Source organism: Nelumbo lutea, chromosome 4, assembly GCF_056320005.1.
Source record: "Nelumbo lutea isolate HS-2025 chromosome 4, American lotus-T2T, whole genome shotgun sequence".
NCBI classification, from domain to species: Eukaryota; Viridiplantae; Streptophyta; class Magnoliopsida; order Proteales; family Nelumbonaceae; genus Nelumbo; species Nelumbo lutea.
The window spans coordinates 36,781,765-36,801,143 of record NC_142687.1 but is presented as its reverse complement, the minus strand read 5'-3'; the positions used below and the strand labels follow the sequence as shown (position 1 = coordinate 36,801,143).

Below are 19,379 nucleotides of genomic sequence, written 5' to 3'. Positions count from 1 at the left end.
GAGAGAAAGAGAGAGAGAGAGAGGGAGGGAGTTGTTCGAATGGAATTCTTCCTCTTTATTTCTTCTTCTGGTCTTTATGGACAGGTAAGCTGTTTACAGTTGCAGTTTGTTACAAAATGGTTACAGCTTGTTGTAGGACTGTTATTCTGTTCTAACAGTCAGCCACTTGGACTACTTCTTGCTGATGTGGCTTCTCCCTTTTCTTGTAAACTTGGTATGCAGGCTGGCTATTCCCATGCACAGGTCTTGGTTTGCTGCAGCTGTTGGTCTTATCAGATTCCTTGAAACTTATTTTTAAAGGATGAACATATTATTTGGTGAACCATAGAAGGGGATTGGATTCGGAGGGGCTTTGGAAAGTTGAATGCAAAAAGACGAGAACTCTTGAAATATGAAATTGCTGGAAACCAGGGATTTTAGAGGTTATTTTTTAAAATTGCTTTAGTAGGATGAAAAGAAACTGAAAGCAGGGCTATAGCTGAATGGGACCTGATTTTTACCAAAGCTTGATAGAGATGATTTTTAGAGAAAAGTTTTTTCTCTCCAGATGAATTGTGAATGTCAGTGTTGCTTGGACATTTATGAGGGAGTTGGAATTTGACATGAGTCCAACAGTCTGGTTCATTAAGATGAGAAGAATGAACTTGTAGATATATCCAAGGAAAAGTAAACACGAATTTAGTCAAATTGCAACAAGACTGAGAAAACGTAATGCATAGGGAAGGGAGAAACTACGTTCTAATGGGGTTCCCATACCCATATCCTTGCAAGAAAATAGAGTACATCTCAGTAATTAACTAATTCTAGTCAAAAGCAAGGATCAAAATTTCATATCTTTGGGGTCCCGATACACCTGTTTATAGGTGTTTCGGGAACCCTCTTTTTTAATAAAAAATATTACTAAAAACCTCCCCAAAAACCAATTAAAAAAAAACAAAAAATATAAACGCACATGCTTTTTAGTACCAATACACAGGGACATATCATTTATAATAATCATGAAACCAGAGTTATAGCATCAGTTTGTTAAGGAAGTGAGAGTGCATGAGAGAGAAAGAAGGTTAACCTTTTGTTTTGGTTTTTTTTTTTATAATTGAAATTGATTTCATTAAACAATATGAATAAGATTTTACATTGGAGAGGCACGAGATGCAGCTTCCCCTAACTATTACAAAAGATAAAAAAAAATTACAGTGCTGCCCAAAATAAATGGTCCCTAGTAGCCCCTATTGAGCAAGATGATCAGCCAAAGCATTTGCCTCCCTATCCATCCACTGATATCTACATGTTATGTGCCTTGTTAAACATTTAACTTTTTTATGAGATCCCTATAACTCCAAACAACCGAATTTGGATTTACAGCCAGCCCACAGTCACCTTAGAATCCCCTTCAATCAATAGGTTCTCCACTCCTAGTTGATTAGCAATCTGAATTCCTTGTACTACAGCTAATATCTCAGCTCTTGTAGAGTTCCCTATCCCAATCAGGCCTGAGAATAAGGATATTATATTTCCATTTTCATTCTTCAATACTCCTCCAGTGCCAAACGGTCCTGGGTTACTCTTGCTGCTTCCATCAAAATTCAGTTTAAAAAAACCTTTTGGGGGAGTTACCCAAACTATAGTGGCTCTATTTTCCTAATCGAAGTGTGTGCAACTGTGGCCCAATTTCTCCAGATGTCATCAAATGAAAAAGATCTGAAATAAGCCAAGGATTTCAACCAATGGATAGTCCTAGTTAAGATACATTCCTTCACTTTTGTAAATGACCTCTCTTTATCTTGGAAAATTCTAGCATTTCTTTCTTCTCAGATTGTCCATAAGGTGACTGCTTTGAAACTTCTCCACATACTCCTTCATCTTTTTGTTAGGCAAACAAAGGTAGTTGGTGTGAATAATGATTTTACCTCTGCTGGGTGATTCCATCTACATCCAAACAAAACAAACATCCATTCCCAAAGAGCTGCAACAAAGGAACAAGAAACCAATAAGTGGTAACAGTCCTCACTATGAGAATTGCATAGTACACACCAGTTTGGGGACAAACAAATAAAAGGTTTTTTCTTTTGTAAGTTTTCCAAAGTATTGATCTTACCAAGGTACACCGCCCAACAGAAAACAACAATTTTGAGTGGCACAGGCTTTGTCCAAACTTCTTTCACTGGGAAAGGCTCAAAAGAAGCACTCAAACAAAGTGATCTGAAGAAGGATGCACAAGTGAAAGAACCTTTTGGGATAGGAGTCCACACCCTTTTATTAGGAGAGAAGGGGTCCAAACAAATACTCTCTAGAATGGATAGAAGTTGAGTAACACAAGCAAGCTCCCCCTCCCTTAAGCCCCTACGAAAACCAACGTCCCAATTCAAGGATAAAGGTAAAACTGGAGGGGGAAAAAAGACAGAGATAACCTTCTTTTTATAAAGGGAAAGGGCATACAAAGAAGGAAATAGGTCTTTTAGAAGTTGATTTCCCACCCAAATGTCTTCCCAAAAAAGAACCAAATTTCCAAAACAAGTATCACACTTTACAAATTGAAAGAACTTGGGGAGGATGCCATGTATTGCCTTCCACGGTGTTGTTTGGGTAGCCTAATGAGATAACGCAGCATCCCAACAAAAGACAGAACAACCATAAATACTAAGCACAACCTTGTGCCACAAACTTTCTCTTTCCAGAGGCCATCTCCATAGCCACTTTCCTAATAAAGTTTCATTTTTTAAGACCAAATTCCCTAATCCCAGACCCCATGCCTCTTTACTTTGACAAATTGTCTCCCAATTAACTGAGTGATCATTCTTCTCCTCCCCTGGTTTCCAAAGAAAATCTCTCATCATTTTTTCTAATTTCCTAGCCTCCCTATGGGGGATCCTAAACACAAAGAGATAATAGACTAGTAAATTGGCAAGTGTAGCCTTAATCAAAGTTATCTTTCCTCTCATTGTGATATAATTCTTTTTCCAAGTAGCCAACTTTCTTTCAAATTTCTCAACCACTAGGTACCAAAATCTACTTTCCCTAGGATTCCCACCCAAAGGTAAACACAAATAAGTCAAGGGCCAAGAAGGAAATAGATCAATCCAAATAGTTAGCAATAGACTCAACTTCATTGTCATCCAGATTGACCCCTACTACACAACTTTTTCAAAGTTGATCTTTAGATTGGAAACTCTCTCAAAGTATAAAATTAGATCCTTAAGATTCCCACTCTTCTTGGCTCGCTTCCCTCACAAAAAAAAAATAATAATATCATCTACAAACTGGAGATGAGTTATGGGGACATTATTCCTTCTAATCTTCCAACAACCTATTACCCCCTCCCTATCTGCTTTTGATATTAATTTACTCAATACATCTACCACCAAAGTAAAAAGAAAAGGATAAAGAGGATCACTCTATCTCAACCCTTTGTAGGTTGGAAAGAAGTCCTTTACCACTCCATTCACTAGCATAGAGTAATGAATCGAAGTGAGGCAACCAATCATTCATAAACACCATGTCTCCCCAAACCCATAAGTCCTAAGTATCTCCAAGAGGAAACTCCAGTCCACCATATCATATGCCTTCTCAATGTTTAATTTGCAAGCAAAGCCTGAACCCCCTGATTTCCTCATATCCTCTACACACTCATTTGCTATTAAGATTTGAACGGTTATCTGCCTACCTTGTATGAAGGCTCATTGAGCTTGACTAATGATAGATGGTAAAACAACTTTGATCCTTAAGGATAACACCTTTGCCAAGATTTTATAGATGCCCATCACCAAACTAATGGGCATGTAGTCTTTTGTGTGTTTAGCATCAATCTTTCTCGGAATGAGGGCTAAAAAAGTGGCATTTATTCCAAGGATAATCACATGTCTCTCTTCAATAGCACAAGTCTTAGATAAAAGCAATCAACAAGTTCAATAGGCAAGAACGTTCACTAATAGGTCAGTAAGGTTGGTCAACTTGGCAACACAACTCTCTTATGAACTTATTTGACATAAAACATTTAAAAGATAATTTATAACAACCTTATATGTTAAAAGGCCATCCTTCCATAATAATTATATACATATTAAATAGTTAAGTTAAAAGATCATCCTCAACAATGTTTCTGCATAACCAATAAATCATAATACATGCCAACATATTTTACACAGACACACACACACAAGTTGCATAACTAACAATTTCAACAAAGCTATAACAATCTACCTATTTGACCAATCAAACACAAACAAAGATCCCAATAGTAAAGTTGAAAACTAAAAGCTATATTTGCAACACCAAGCTAGAGCAATAAGGTCCAAAATGCTAGGGAAGTTGAGTGGTAAGGCTGAAAACCTGCAAAGATAAAATTATCAAATATAAACTTTTTTGCAATAAAGTAAAAACCAGAATATAATAACAAACAACATCGTTTTAGTGAAATGAAATGCGTTTAACATACATGAGATAAAAAGATTAGTTTGTGATGGGAAGGAAAATCTCAATTGGCTTCTTCTCTTTCTACAAAGACAAGAAAAACATAAATTAGTCCAGATTAAAGGCTGAAATAGAAACAAACTAAACACATTATAATTAACAAAATGGAAGAACTTACTTTGTTCTTCTTCACTCCATGAATATTATGACACCAACCTCCACCACAAAGTAAGGCTTGCACAGTGTCAGGAGACAATGAGGCACGATATGTATCAATGAAAAGTAGCTTTAGCCATTGTGGTGATAGGAATAGCCAAAATTTCTTGAGCTATCTTGGATAAAACACAGTGCATCAAATTGTTTACTTTTCACCAATCCAAAGCATTAAAATTGATCGAATCTCCTTCACATATGTAGCAAACCTCTTCTAGATAAATATCATGATTAGATTTCTCTGGTTAAACAGTTTCAATTGCCCTAAAAAACTGTGCGAATTCTAACCAACACGAAGGTGGAGATGGTACACCACTTGTAGTATTAGAATTAAACAATAGAGTTCTGACACTTTGCTCACCATTGTTAGAATGATATTCAGCCGCATACTCCCCATAAATCTCATACAAAGTATCTCTAACTCTTGCAATATTTTCTTGAGCTTCTCCCTTGAGAAACATTTTAGGAAAACAAAGCTTAATCACCCTCATTTTGTACCTTGGATTCAAGATGGCAACTATAGCCATCAACAAATTACACTCCCCCCAATACCTATGAAACTTTTCCTTCGTTTTTCTAACCATTGCTTGAATAAAATCAATTTCATCTTGTGACTTTTCTATCCAGCTTCACTTTCACCTTAAAAACATCATTGAGAAACAAATTTGAAATTGGATAGTTACCTCTAAAGATGATATTAGTAACATAGTTAAACGCTTCCAAAACATGACAAATTTTCTCCATTTCCCCCAATCTCCAATGCTTGGACAACAAAAATAATGTGGTTTTTGGTTCTAAATCTTGGAAACACCTCTTTCAACTTGGACGCAATAGGTAACATCTCATATGTTGAACCCCAACATATTTTGCAATCAAGAATGGGCCTCTAATGAAGCAATTGCAACTGCTGCACAATCTCTAAAAACACTTTAGGCCTCCCTTCATTTTGATTAGTATAATGAACACACTCATGTATATCCTTAATTATGTCTTTAATTTCCAGAAAGCCATCTTGAACCATAAGGTTCAATATTTGTACACAACACTAAACAAGGAACTACTTCCTTCTACAGAGTAACTTCCTACTTCTTAAGAAGTTATCCTTCAAAATCCTTATTGTTGAATCATTGTTTGAAGCATTATCAACTAAAAGAATGTAGACCTTATTCTCAATTCTCCATTCCTTCAAGCACATATAAATACTATCTGCAATCTCAACACCACGAGGAGTAGACCTATTCATGGGTCGGGCTTTCACTTCTCACTAATGAAAATATACTAGGCCCGAGCCCGAGCCCGGCCCAACCAACGGGCCTATAACTTGGGCCCGAGCCCGGCCTTGGTAAAAAGCCCAAGCCTGAAGCTCGACCTAATTGAAAAAATAATAATTTTCCCTATTCAAATTAGAATTAAAAATTCAGATAGTATTTTTTTCTATTTAAATGAACAATGGGCCTGCAAGATGGTATTTTTCCCTTTCTTTTATATTTTAAAACACAATTTTACATTATTAAATAAAAAATTATTCAAATGGACGTAATCACATAACTAATTTTAAGTTTAATATTAGGTCGGGCCGGGCCGGGCTCGGGCCAGGCTATTTTGACAAAACCCGAGCCCGACTCGAATTTATTGTGGGCTGGGATTTTTTGCCCGAATTTAAGCCTACGGGCCTATAAGCATGCTCAAGCCCGTTCGGGGGTCGAGCTGGGCCGGGCCGGCCCTTCGGGCCACCCTGCCCATGAACAGGTCTAACGAGGAGGTATATGGACAAAGTGTCATGTAAGAACTAAAAACCATGTACTCAACCTTCCAAATTTTTGACTTCCACAAGTCCACCATCAAACTAATCATATTGACATTCCTTAAAATCATCTTCAATTTCCTTTTTTCTATCATATACCTTCACACAATCGTTTTTATTAGTATTGTGTTATATCTTTTCTCATTCAGGCATCCTACACCTTTGCATCATATGAAAACCTTCCACTTCTAAAATTGAAAACGGATGCTCATGCATTAGTACTCAATGTGCAACTACCTCCATCTTTGCCATGTCAAATCTGTCATCTATAAGTGCAGAAATTGAATTTTCTTCACAATTTTCATCCATAGGCTGAAAATTAGTTTGTTGTTTCTTAAGTAGCTTTCACCTCACACAAGTCTTAAGTGTCCTTTAAAGTGAGTTGTACTCTTAGTTGCAAGAAATAGAAAGCTTTGACTTACAATGGACACACTATGGCTTCTTAGAACCATCCAAAAGCTTCACTTATTTGAACTAATTCCAAACTTTAGATGACTTTGGTTCTTTTCTTTTCAAATGGATTGTCGTTCTCATTATCTTCTTGATTATTCTCTCCAATTGCATTAGTGTGGTTGGTGTTGCATTAGTGATGTCTAACTAAAGTTGACTTCAAACAAATCCTCTATTGGTTGAATTGGTGTAAAAGAACCCTCTCATAGAGTAGATGACATACCTATTATAAAAGTAAAAAAAAAAAAAAAAACAAGCTAATTAAATTATATAAAGAAACATCATGGATCTAATTTTAAATAAAACCAATTCAAAACAACATCAATTCTCAAGTTAGACATAAAACATGTACAGAATAAATTATAATAGTACAAATATTTTATCTATTAAAAGATAAAATAACAAGTATTTAAGATCAGATACTTCAACACTCAACTGTTATCTAACAGCCCCTTACACTATGTAATAGTATAAATATTTTGTCTTTGTTATTTTGTTTAATTTAATGCATTTTTAGGTTTTTCCTTTCGAGTAGAAAGCTAATGAGGACATTTAAGGCCCCCATCCAATTGGAGCCCCTATTTGAATAACCATGTACTTTAGGTTCAATTTGGATAAGTTATAGGGTTTGTGCCTTTAAATCCCAAAAACATATATCTCCATATTTATATTTTGGCTCAGAATATTGTGTTTTAAAAGCAATTCTTATCAAATGCTCAAAACACTTTATGCCCCAACTTTGTTTTTCACAACCTAAAACTTAAAGGCAAAAACTTATCCAAGCAGAGCCTTAATTATCAAGTAAGTTATAAAAAGAAAGAAGCTTCCTTGCAACATGGTTTGCTTTTATAATCATGCTATGGCTTTTGTTCTATTCCGTATTCGATGGAAATGAAGCAACTGTAAAGGAACAATTTTAGGAATGTCTAATAGGGAGGGACTGTTGGAGTCATTAAAGAATAAGGGCCATGGGATAGATATTCTCCATGTCAGGCAGCTTAATTTCCTAGACAAATATGGTCTGAAAAGATGCCTAGCCCAAAATAAATTTAGAACTTGGATTAGATTTGGATCCTATTAGGCTCGAATTGAATTCAGATTTAAGTTAATTACTTGCAACATAAATTTATACGAGTATAAAATATTGAATATTATAATAATAAAATTTAATCCAATGGACCTTAATCAGATTGGAAGAGTTAAATATGCATCCAATCCAATTATCTAAATGAATCATCTGATTCCAAAATAATCAAATCAGGTATCAAACTTCTAGAGTCCATTTAACAACCTTATTGTTGACCAAGAACCCTCATGTGTGTAAGTAGGCCCTGTGGAATGCTACCATAAAAAAGGCAAGAGACCTAAAATTTATTGGGTTAAATGGAAACTCATGTGCTTATCCATGCTTCACTCAATGTCTGACATCCACTAGACACATGGCACTCATCTATAAGTCTACAACATATGGTGGAAAAATGTTTATCAACATGAAAGGAAAAGAATCCTCTTTGGTTCTATTGCACTAATGTTGATACATCAGTCCTCCATATTCTCTCCAATCTTCCAACACTCCACAAAAAGATAAAAAAATAATAATGATATTATGGAAAGAAAACAAATTAGGCAAGTTTATTACATTAGTACCAATGACAGATAGACCTTTTGCAATTTGTAGGACCATCAATTCAAATTTACCATTTGGAACAAAAATCCATGGATCCATTTGTACTAACACCTCAGATCCCTTGTGTGAACCAATGTTTTAAAATGCAGAGACATTATCAAGGTTCAAAAAATTGATACGATAATGCCCCGTATCGGGCGTATCGTATCGTATCTTTTGGGTCTCGAAACACCTGTTTAATAAAAAATAGCTTTTTTAACTCCCCGAAAACCAAATTTTGAAAAAACAAACTAAAAAATATTATTTCTGTGTGTATCTGAGTACCAATACGCCTCTGCGACACAGAGGCGTATCGATACTTTGAACCATGGGCGTTATACAAGGGGTTCCACTACTATAGGCGTGAGGTGTAGTTCAAAACATAAGAGGTATAAGCTTCCTGAACACAAAGCCTCCTTAAGAGGAGGGGATGAGGAGGAAGAAGAATCTCTTTTTCTTTATTTTTAATAAAAAAAAAAGCTTTTATATTATGAAGAATGAAGATGCATAGCACTAGAGGTGTAAAGAGTAGTTCAAAACATAAGAGGTGTAAGGCTTGGTTTGATGATTAAGTACTTGTTAAAAGAAGTACTTATTTTAACAACCCTTTAGGTTGTTTGATAACCCACTTTTTCAAATCACTTATTATGTTTTTAGTACTTATTGGGGTGGGGATGTTTGGTAAGCTACTTTCCCCATAAGTGCTTATATTGAAACAAATGACAATTTTAGCCCTCAATTCACTCATATATATATATATATATATATATATATGTTATGTTATACATTTTAATTGAGAGTCCACGTGGACCCCACTTCATGACAACTGAGAGCCCACGTGGACTCACACGTCCACAAGTGAGAGTCCACATGGACCCCACTTCATGGTCAACACTATTTCTGCCGTCAATGGCCCTATATCAAGCTTGGTACATCGACCGTTGACGTCGCCGGTACACCAGTTGTCGGTTGGCACACCGGCCGCTGACGTCGTTGGTACACCGACTGGTACACTGGTCGTCAACTGGTACACCGGCCGCCAACGTCGTTGGTACATCTATTGTCGGTTGGTAAACTGGCCGCCGATGTTGTGTTGGCGGAGAGATCATGCTACCGGCTATCTCCATGTTCATCATCACCGCTGCTAAAAACATTGTTTGCCCTCTTCTTTCATTTCTATCACCTCTCTAAACCTTTATCGGATCCTATATTGTTTGTTTCATTGGTGTATCTCAGATTTCTAATATAAGATCGATGTTTAATCTCTCATCCCTTGCATCGATTTTTCAATTTCTTTATTGGAGTTACATTTTTTTTTTCTGTTACAACTTAAAAAGAATCACATAAATGAGAAAACTCAAAATCAAAATGGAAAAAATAAAAAACCTCACTAATTTTGGTCATTGAGAATAATTGAACAAGATTATGAGATATGAAAGTTTCTTTTTTCAATTTTTATTTTTGAATTTCTATTTTAAAATAAATAAATAATTGGAATTAGTTTGAAAGCAACCCAATAGCCATTTATAGTGTCAAACATTTTAATGGTTAAACCGTCAGAGTTAGTGATTCTTTGACCATTTCAACGTTTTTTTGTTTTTTTTGTAAAATAGCAGTTCAAGGCCAAAACGGAACTGGTGACCTAAATAATACCTGTGCCAAATGGTTTGACTGTTCAGTCTGATCTGATTTTTAAAACAATAACTAAAATATTCATTTTTGAATTTAGTCCCTATTTAATTATAAATTAAGCTACTATTTTTCACCTCATTTAATTTCTTTTATTTTAATCTTACGTTTTTTTTTATAGATGAAGAAAATAAAATAAATACACCAAAAAGATAAAAACACTTCAAAATAAGAGTTTAGCTAAGTAGGTAGGCTTATCAATGATACTTGAAATTTCACAATTTGATATGAATCATGTATTTGGATGAGGTGCTTATGTAATCAAAATTATATTCTACAATCTGCATCTACTTAATAATAAAAATATAAAACAAAAAACAAAAAAGTACATAAAGTTTATAGAAAATTTTGTTATTATAATTATCATCATCTAAAATTCCCACATATGCAATTACCATTATATATCTATATATAATAGATAGATAGATAGATAGAATATAGGTAGGTAGAAAGAGAGAAGGGGGGATAGTAAAAATTATTAATATGAAAGATAATTTGTTACAACTTCAAAGAATAATTGATTACATGGTAATTGTTCTAATCAATAAATATCAATAATATACAACACAAATTAAAAAATATATATAGAGAGAGAGAGAGTGGATAATCAATTTTGTTACATTAAAAAATGTAATAATAAAGTAAAAGTAAAATGTAATAATGAGTTGGGAAACAATTATTTGTTTTTTACTTTTTACTTTCCGTAGAATTTTCTCTTGGCAACTAAAAAGACAGAAATGGTGTCACTTGACATTAAAAAAGAATAACAATATTCGCAATGAGAGATAATAATTTTTTTTTTTTGAGAAGATTCTAAAATAATCAATAAATGACACATCACAAAGGGTATTGATAAAATAATAATTTGTCGAATCATTGATAGTCCTAAATATTAGGCTCAAGGAGAGAAAGGTATTGAGAGAGAATGAGTATTAACTAGGACAGTTCAAGGTTTATTTTTTGTTAGTAAATTATTTCTAAATAAATAAATAAGAATTCATAGATAACAACTAATTTAATTTAATAAATACTAGGAATGCACTATAATCAAAATCCTCAAAAAGACAAAATCTAAATTGATAGTAAGAGGCCAAAGAAAGGAGCTCTAAAAAACTTTAATGTTCTTGTTAGCTTATCCAACCAATACTGACATTGAATTTTCAAAAGCAGCAATGAAAACTCTTCACTGCAAGATGCAATTCAACCATTTTTCAGATGATGTTCTAGAAATGCACTAAAAATTTATTCGTGAATCAAATTATCACTAAACAAAAGGTTTTGATTTTTGGCAGGAAAGAAGCATGTGAGATCTTGTTAAGTGCTAAACGATGTTGAAATTGAATGCAAAGAACTTCGGACTTAATTTGGTTGTGTAGCCACGTGGCTCATCAAATAAATCTCATTAACGCATCCATAAGTTTTTTATTTGAGGAATTGAAATAAATATTATTAACAAATCTATATACATATGAAAGATGGTTTCATAGATAAAACTGGCATTCTGAAAAGAATAAATATATATTACGTCACCCTTTCCAATTTAGAAAAGGGAGGAATTTGTATATTTTCTCAAAACTACAGTAGAGGTTTACATTAATATCAAAACCCAGGGGAGGTTTATATGATTGTCGGAAAATCCAGGAGAGGTTTTTACATTGGGCCCACATGATGCGAGTTCCTGCGTACAAGAGTCCAGCTTTGCTCACAATAAAAAGGTCGCAAATCTTTGCGATTGCAACTATTTCGTCCTTTCCTTCATGCAAGGAGTTGTTGCAGACTTGGTTACTACAGGTTGGTTTTTACAAAGAGTTAACAACCATCGGCAGCCTGGTAGACAAAGATATATGAAACAAACAATGTAGTTCTTCGACATTTGAGTCCAAACCCTTTTGTTTTTTTTGCCTCAAATTTAAGACAAAAACAACCTGAATCTGTAGATTGGTTTTTACGAAGAGTTACAAACATCTGCAGGTTGATTGACAAAGAAATATGAAACAAATCCATAATGTAGTTCTTCGACATTTGAGTCCAAAATTGGTTTCTACAAACTTAAGACAAAAACAACATCGATCTTCAGAATCCATCAAAGATCATCTTCGCTTGTTCGTTGACGCCTGGACGGCTAGCGATCGAACAACCTGCGGATTTGCATTGGTGTGGGCACTAAAATCCTGTTCATCCCTATTGGCCATCTCGCAAGGTGAACAAATCCATTCCTTTGTTTTGAAATCCGGTTTCGACTCAAACATATTTATCCAAAACAGTTTAATTAATGTGTATGCGAAATGTGGGCGCGTTGAGAGTGCTCGATCGATGTTTAATCATTGTTCTCTCTTGAGTACTGCGTCTTGGAACATAATGATCGCCGGGTATGTCAAACTTGGCCGCGTCGAAGATGCGCATCGACTTTTTGAGGCAATGCCCGGTAGAGATTGTGTCTCTTTCACAACGATGATCATGGGTTTTGCTCAGAATGACCACTTCCTTGAAGCTTTGATGGCTTTTAGTCAAATGCGGACCGAAGGTGTGACCCCGAATGAAAAAACGCTGGCGAGCGTAATCTCGGCCTACTCGCATTTGGTTGGGCTTCGTGATGGATATACACTTCATGCGATGGCAATCAAACTGGGGCTTGAAGCGCATGTCCTAGTTTCAACCAATTTGGTTCACATGTATTCTATGTGTTCAAACATTGCTGATGCGGAACTTGTCTTTGTCGATATGCCTGAAAGAAACATAGTTTCATGGAATGTAATGTTAAATGGATACTCAAAAGCTGGCCTTGTTCATCTAGCGAGGAATTTGTTTGAGAATATGCCCGTAAGAGATCAGTTTTCTTGGGATGCAATGGTAAATGGATACTTAAAGGTAGACTGGTTAAATGAAGCTTTGGTGGCATATATTGAAATGCTACATGCTGGGTTTGGCCCCAACGAAGTTATGATCGTAAATATGCTCTCAGCGTGTGGGCGAGCAGCAGCTATTAATGGGGGCGGGCAGTTCCATAGTGCAATAATAAAGACTGGCTTGGACTCTTATGTGTTCATGCAGGCAACAATCATCCATTTTTATGCAGCTTGTCACATGATTGAGCTTGCTTGTTTGCAATTCAAATTGGGAAGCGAGGACAATGTCTCATCTTGGAACGCTCTTATTGCAGGGTTTGTTAGAAATAACATGGTGGATTCAGCAAGGAAATTATTTAATGAGATGCCTGAAAGAGATGTTTTTTCATGGAGCTCCATGATTGCAGGTTATGCACAAAACAAACAGTCTGATATGGCACTAGAACTCCTCCATGAGATGCTAATCAGTGGCGTCCAGCCAAATGAAATCACAATGGTGAGCGTCCTCTCTGCCATTGCCACTTCAGGAACATTGGAGCAAGCAGGGTGGGCCGATGATTATATAAATAATAGTTTTATCCCTCTAAACGACAACTTAATTGCAGCACTAATTGATATGTATGCAAAGTGTGGGAGCAATGAGAGAGCCTTAGAAATCTTCAGTCAAATCCAACATAAAGTTTCTACAATCTCACCATGGAATGCTATTATATGTGGGACAGCCATGCATGGACATGGTGAAATGTCCCTTAAATTATTTTCAGATTTGCTAAGGACTGGAATAAAGCCAAATTCCATCACATTTATTGGAGTCTTGAGTGCTTGTTGTCATGCAGGGCTGGTGGATGCAGGAAAGTGGTGTTTTGAGTGTATGAAGAAGGTTTATGACATAGATCCAGACATCAAACATTATGGCTGTATGGTTGACCTCTTAGGAAGAGCCGGGTGTCTAGAGGAAGCCAAGCAGCTTGTAGAAAGCATGCCCATGAAAGCAGATGTTGTTATATGGGGTACATTGTTGGCAGCAGCCAGAACCCACGGAAATGTTGAAATAGGAGAAACGGCTGCAGAGATGTTGGCTAAGCTAGAACCGGATCATGGAGCTGGCAGAGTCATGCTATCCAACATTTATGCAGATGTGGGGAGGTGGGATGATGCATTCCTAGTGAGGAGATCAGTGCAAAGTGAGAGAATGAAGAAATTGCCTGGGTGCAGTTCTGTTGTCTAATGAGAGTTAATTTCTTTGAAGGTATGATGGCACATAAGACACTAGTTAGCTTGAATCATGTGCTCAACACACAGAGGTTGTCTCTGATAACAAAATGGTAGTTATGTTAATTATAAAGATGATTCTTAGATGATGCATCCTTAGGTCGATGTATTCTTATCAAACCATTGTGTCAATTTGTCATTGGATAAGAATTTTGATTACCGTAGATATCCTAGACTATATGTTTCTAAAAACCTGGGGAAATCCCTATAATCATGGTTTAAAATATTGATACACCTTTGCGTATCGGCAGGGGTGTATAAGTAATCTAAACTATGCACATTTTATTATTTTTAGTTTTTTGTTCAAATTTTCATTTTTATAGATATTATTATATTATTTAATAAATAAAATAAAGGGTTTTCCTGAAAACACCTTTAAAAAGGTGTATTGGAAACCTCACGATACAATACAATATGCCCAATAAGGGCATATGGGAGATTGGATCTGCTATCCACAAGACACTGTCCCACAACTTCCAACATGATCTACAGCTGCACATCTCAAAGACAAACATGTTTCTTAGTTGCATGTTGTCATTGATGAGATAATACTCGAGATGTGCAGATATAGATGATATTGGAAGCTGCATGGGTAGAGTATCTTATGGGTAGCAGATCTGGACTCTACATGTGGTTTAACAGAAACCTTAGGACATCCTTAAAAGATTTTGGTGAAGTTTCAAAAACCCCAGAAAATGCAGTATCCTGAACTTTTCTTCAGGTAAGAGTTGCAAGTTCTAACCGAATCTTCAACCCAAACTCTCAAATCCATCAATGGTGCTTTTTCCTCCAAGAAAAAGATCTTAGGTGCATTAGAACCTGAGCATTTCTCTGCCCCTCTGCAGTTTCTTTTTAATGCATTGCCGGAGGAATGAAAATCACAGGTCTTTCTGCCCAGGTAAGAACTGTAATAATGGTAGCTCTCATACTTGAAGCTCAACGGATCTAGAGGGCATCAAAATTAGCAACAATTCATACAACATCTAATGCACACACACACACACACACATATTGTTTTGATGCTTCAGATCCTTTTTTTAGCCTTTAAAAGTTAGGTTGATATAATATGCTTTTATTCTAGTTTAGAATTTGCAGATCCTTATGGACCTCTTTAATTGGAGAAAAAAAGTAGTTTGCTTATCAATATTAAGTGGATTTGAGGAATTTTATGCTCGTTATCAGCATGTTTGATGCAGTTTCAGTTGTTTTGAGTGGGAATCTATTTGATTCTTTTTTGATTTTTCATAAATTTGTTGGAAGATCACTAGGATGGATTAGGGTCTTTTGCTTTAACTTTATTGCAGTACTAGGCTCGTAAATAGTTCTGGTAAACTGGCAAAGATGTGGTGCAGAAAGCTTAAGCTTCAGAGTTGTTGGAAGTTGAAGCAACCTTCTACTAGCTCTGCTGAAAGTCTTAAATATCTTCCAAGATTGCTAAGACCGATACACCAATGACCAAGATTTCATGGCCAGCCAGCCAACCACTTCAAACAGTGGAAGGTGAGCATCACCTTTCAAGTGTATCAGAGCTTGGGTATTTGTTATCATCAATATATTGGGGTTCTTTATGTGGTTGAAGGGAAGCATCTACTCCAGAAAGCAGGGGTTGTTGAATAGTTATTACTCCCATTGGTGGAGAACAAGCTGTTGACAATGTGGTGAGCATTGAGTCCATACACTAAATTGGAAGTGCATATTATTTGACAAGAATTGGTATGCCATTGTAAGTGATGGATTTTGATTGGTTTTATAGTTCTGTTTATTTCAAGAAGATGGATTTGCACTGCTCGCTCTCTTCTTTGGATCCACTATTTCAGCTAGGAATATTTAACAATATTTTTAGATCAATAGAGTGCTAATATTTTTAAGTATCTCCATTTCTTTTGATTTTTTTTTTTTTAATGTTGAAAGTCTTTCTTTGGGCTAAAATATGCTTTGAGTTTCCAAATTTCTCAATATAAGGAGTTCTCATGTTAGATTCTGTGATTGAAGAATAAGAAAGCGGATCCATTTCTGTTCTGAAAATAATCATATTCGTTTATGTTGATAGTGAGAAGAAAGAACCTTGTTGTCATCACCATCATCTTAGCCTTGTCCCAACTAATTATATGGGGGGCTACATGAATCCTGTTTCGCCATTCTATTCTGTTCAATGCCATATCCATTATTAAATTATGGATACTTCAATCATTTCTTATTATTTGCACTGGAGTTCTTTTCAGTCTGCCTCTAGCTCTTCTAGCTGCTTCAACTTGTAATAGATCACTTTTTCTAACAGATGCTGTAGGTGGTCTTATATGCACATTACCAAACCATGCCTGTCTACTTTTCTCATTTTATTACCTGTTGGAGTTACTCCTAGGTTTCATGGTATGACTTCATTTTTAACCCTGTCCTCCTTTCTAGTTTTACCACTCATCCATCTAAGAATTCGTATTTCTGCTACTCATTTTTTGGACATGTTGCTTAACCATCCAACACTGTGCTTCATACAACATGGCTGGTCTTACAACTGTTTTATAGAATCCTCCTTTCATTAGAAGTGGTATTTTCCTACATGTAGGACTCTTGATGCACCTCTCCATTTTGCCTAACCCACTCCAATTCTATGGGTGACATCCTCAATCTCTCCTTTCTTATGAATTATTGAACCAAGGTAATGGAAGAGGTCAACCTTTTGTTTCTGTTGCAGTTGTCCATAAACCTATTTTTGCATTTAATTCTCTGCTAGTTTCATCAATTAATACCATGTCATTAGCAAACCTCAGGCACCATAGGACCTCCTCTTGAATATGTTTGGTCAATTCATCTATGATCACTAAATGTTGAACCTTGGTGAAGACCCACTGTAACTGTAATCTCTCCCACAATAATTTATGTGATAAAAAATGAATCAAGTGCACAATAAATACCAAACTGAACAACAAAGTCCATGGGCCATTGTTGGCTATGTCAAGTAGGGATGATTGTCATTTTTTAAGAATGACAAATAGTGTTTTACCTAAAAAGGGATTCCATAAATTGTTATATTTTGACAACCATGTTTCAAGGAGATGGTCCAGAACTGTTGGTATTGACTCAATGGGTTTGGAGAGGGTTTTAGAATTGCCCTTAGCTCTTGCCCTCCAAATTATGGATGAAACCATTTTCATTCTCAAAAAGAAAGAAGAACATACACTTTCTTATATTCAAGTTCCATGAAACTAAGGAGTGGCAGGCTTGGGTTGGTACAAGTTAGAGATGCAACACCCTATCTTTATATTGTTTGCATCATTTGAAGACATATGTGTATAAAATTTACTATTGCCTTGTCTTGAATCACTCATTATAAAGTTGAATACCTGTCCATGCCCCATTAATTGACTTACTGATGGCATGTTTTTAAGTTTATGCAGATTAATTCAGAGTCATATGTTTCAGATTTTGCTGATGCCCACCATTTGTAATTTCAGGCAAAGAAAGTGAACAGATTTCTCTGGATTGGCCTACACAAGCTGTTATTTGCATGCAAGTAGTCGTGGTCTTGTGATTCTTCTTGAGGAGACTGAATGACTGATACAGGCAATAAAGAGTCCATGGGGAAAGAAATCAGTTTTTACTCAATGGAAATTTCTTAATTTTTGGGTGTTATGGTTTTAGTATTTTTTTGAGTATTTTCAATTTTATTTTCTAGTTTGTTAATTTCCTAAGAAAAGAGTTTCAGGTCTTTTAGAAACTTACCAAAAATGCTATTTCTAGTCATTTTAGACATTGTTTATGGTAATTCTCATATTTACTATTTATAGTAAAATCATGATTTAATATTCAGTAATTTCTAGTGTCTTTATAGCAAGTTATTTTTTGTAGGATTACTAATGGGTATTCAGACTTCTGTTAGGAGTTAGAACCTTTATTTAAGTGTGTCTGTGTTTCTCTTGCTCTAAAGCGATTAGAAGTTGTTTCAAGTTGGTTTCCTAGTTTGAATTGGAGTATGTAAGAGACATCCAAATTCATATATTGAATCCACACTTTCTCCTTCCCATCCTACATCAAATAGATATCATATATTGTGATTGTCAGCTTCTTTGTTTGATTAGCCACCTGACTATTACCAGCCTGTAAAACTTGTAATAGGTCATGTTCACCAAACCTTGTACACCAAAAAAGGCAATAGGTTTGAGGACCTCCCCTGAGGTATAGACTGAGCCCAATCTAAAATTGGATCAGTTCCTAACAAACTTTGAAACCCAGGCATCCTCATCCGGTCTTTTTTAGGAGGAAAAAGAACCAAAGAAATAGATTGAGTTGGCTTCAAGTTGAGCTGCATGAATGATGAATCTTTTTAGAAGAAAGAAAGAAAGAAATGATTACTTGAACTAAAAAAATGGGTTGAGTTGGCTTCAGCTTGGTTCAAGTTGGTGATATTAAAAAAACGCCCATCCCAAACACTCCCTGGGTTGAAATCGTTTTGAGCTGCCATGAATGGTGAATCCTTTTGAAAGAAGAAAGGAAGAAATCATTACATGGGGCCAAGAAGGCTTTTTTGTTTTCTGAAAACGTTTATAACTTTCTCTTTATTTTGTACAGCTAGTTGATTTTCAATTCCATGCTTCTAATTGAAAACCCATCCAATGCAAGAATGGATTTTTCAAAAGAAATGTTTATCAATCAAAAGGAGGGATCTTTATGGCCAATATTTGACCCAAAAGAAAAAAAAAAATACTTTTGATAAAGCAAAATTATGGTACTTTTTTCATGCATCATTGAATCAATATCTGTCTTATATGATTCTAGTCAAAATTCATAAATGGGCATATAATTGTCAATTAGTGTATATATTCACTAACTATTGGCCCGACCCGGTTGTAGGCCCTGCCAAAACCAAAGCTAGGTAGACCTAATAAGTAATGGGCCCATCAACCATGATGACCCCTACTTCTCACCATTAAAAAGCGACAGTCCTTGCAAGTAAAAACTTCATACATACTCTGAAAGCATAAGAATCCAGTCGCATTGGGAGCATCTCCCCTTGAAAAAACGGCCTCTGAACGCC

The 19,379-nt window shown here is 35.6% G+C and overlaps 1 pseudogene across 5 annotated transcripts; it reads left to right on the top strand.

Moving 5' to 3' along the window:
- Window positions 1–11,947: 11,947 nt before the first annotated feature.
- LOC148855225 (pentatricopeptide repeat-containing protein At5g19020, mitochondrial pseudogene) lies at window positions 11,948–18,158 on the top strand (annotated as a pseudogene). 5 transcript variants are annotated; one of them, XR_016112384.1, is made up of 4 exons: window positions 12,103–14,324; window positions 15,193–15,245; window positions 15,652–16,005; window positions 17,800–18,158. The product of XR_016112384.1 is annotated as a pentatricopeptide repeat-containing protein At5g19020, mitochondrial pseudogene, transcript variant X2 (transcript). The 5 variants fall into 5 exon arrangements; XR_016112386.1 differs by lacking the exon at window positions 15,193–15,245 and having other exon boundaries at window positions 11,966–14,324; window positions 15,700–16,005; XR_016112385.1 differs by lacking the exon at window positions 15,193–15,245 and having other exon boundaries at window positions 11,966–14,324.
- The last annotated feature ends 1,221 nt before the right edge of the window (window positions 18,159–19,379 follow it).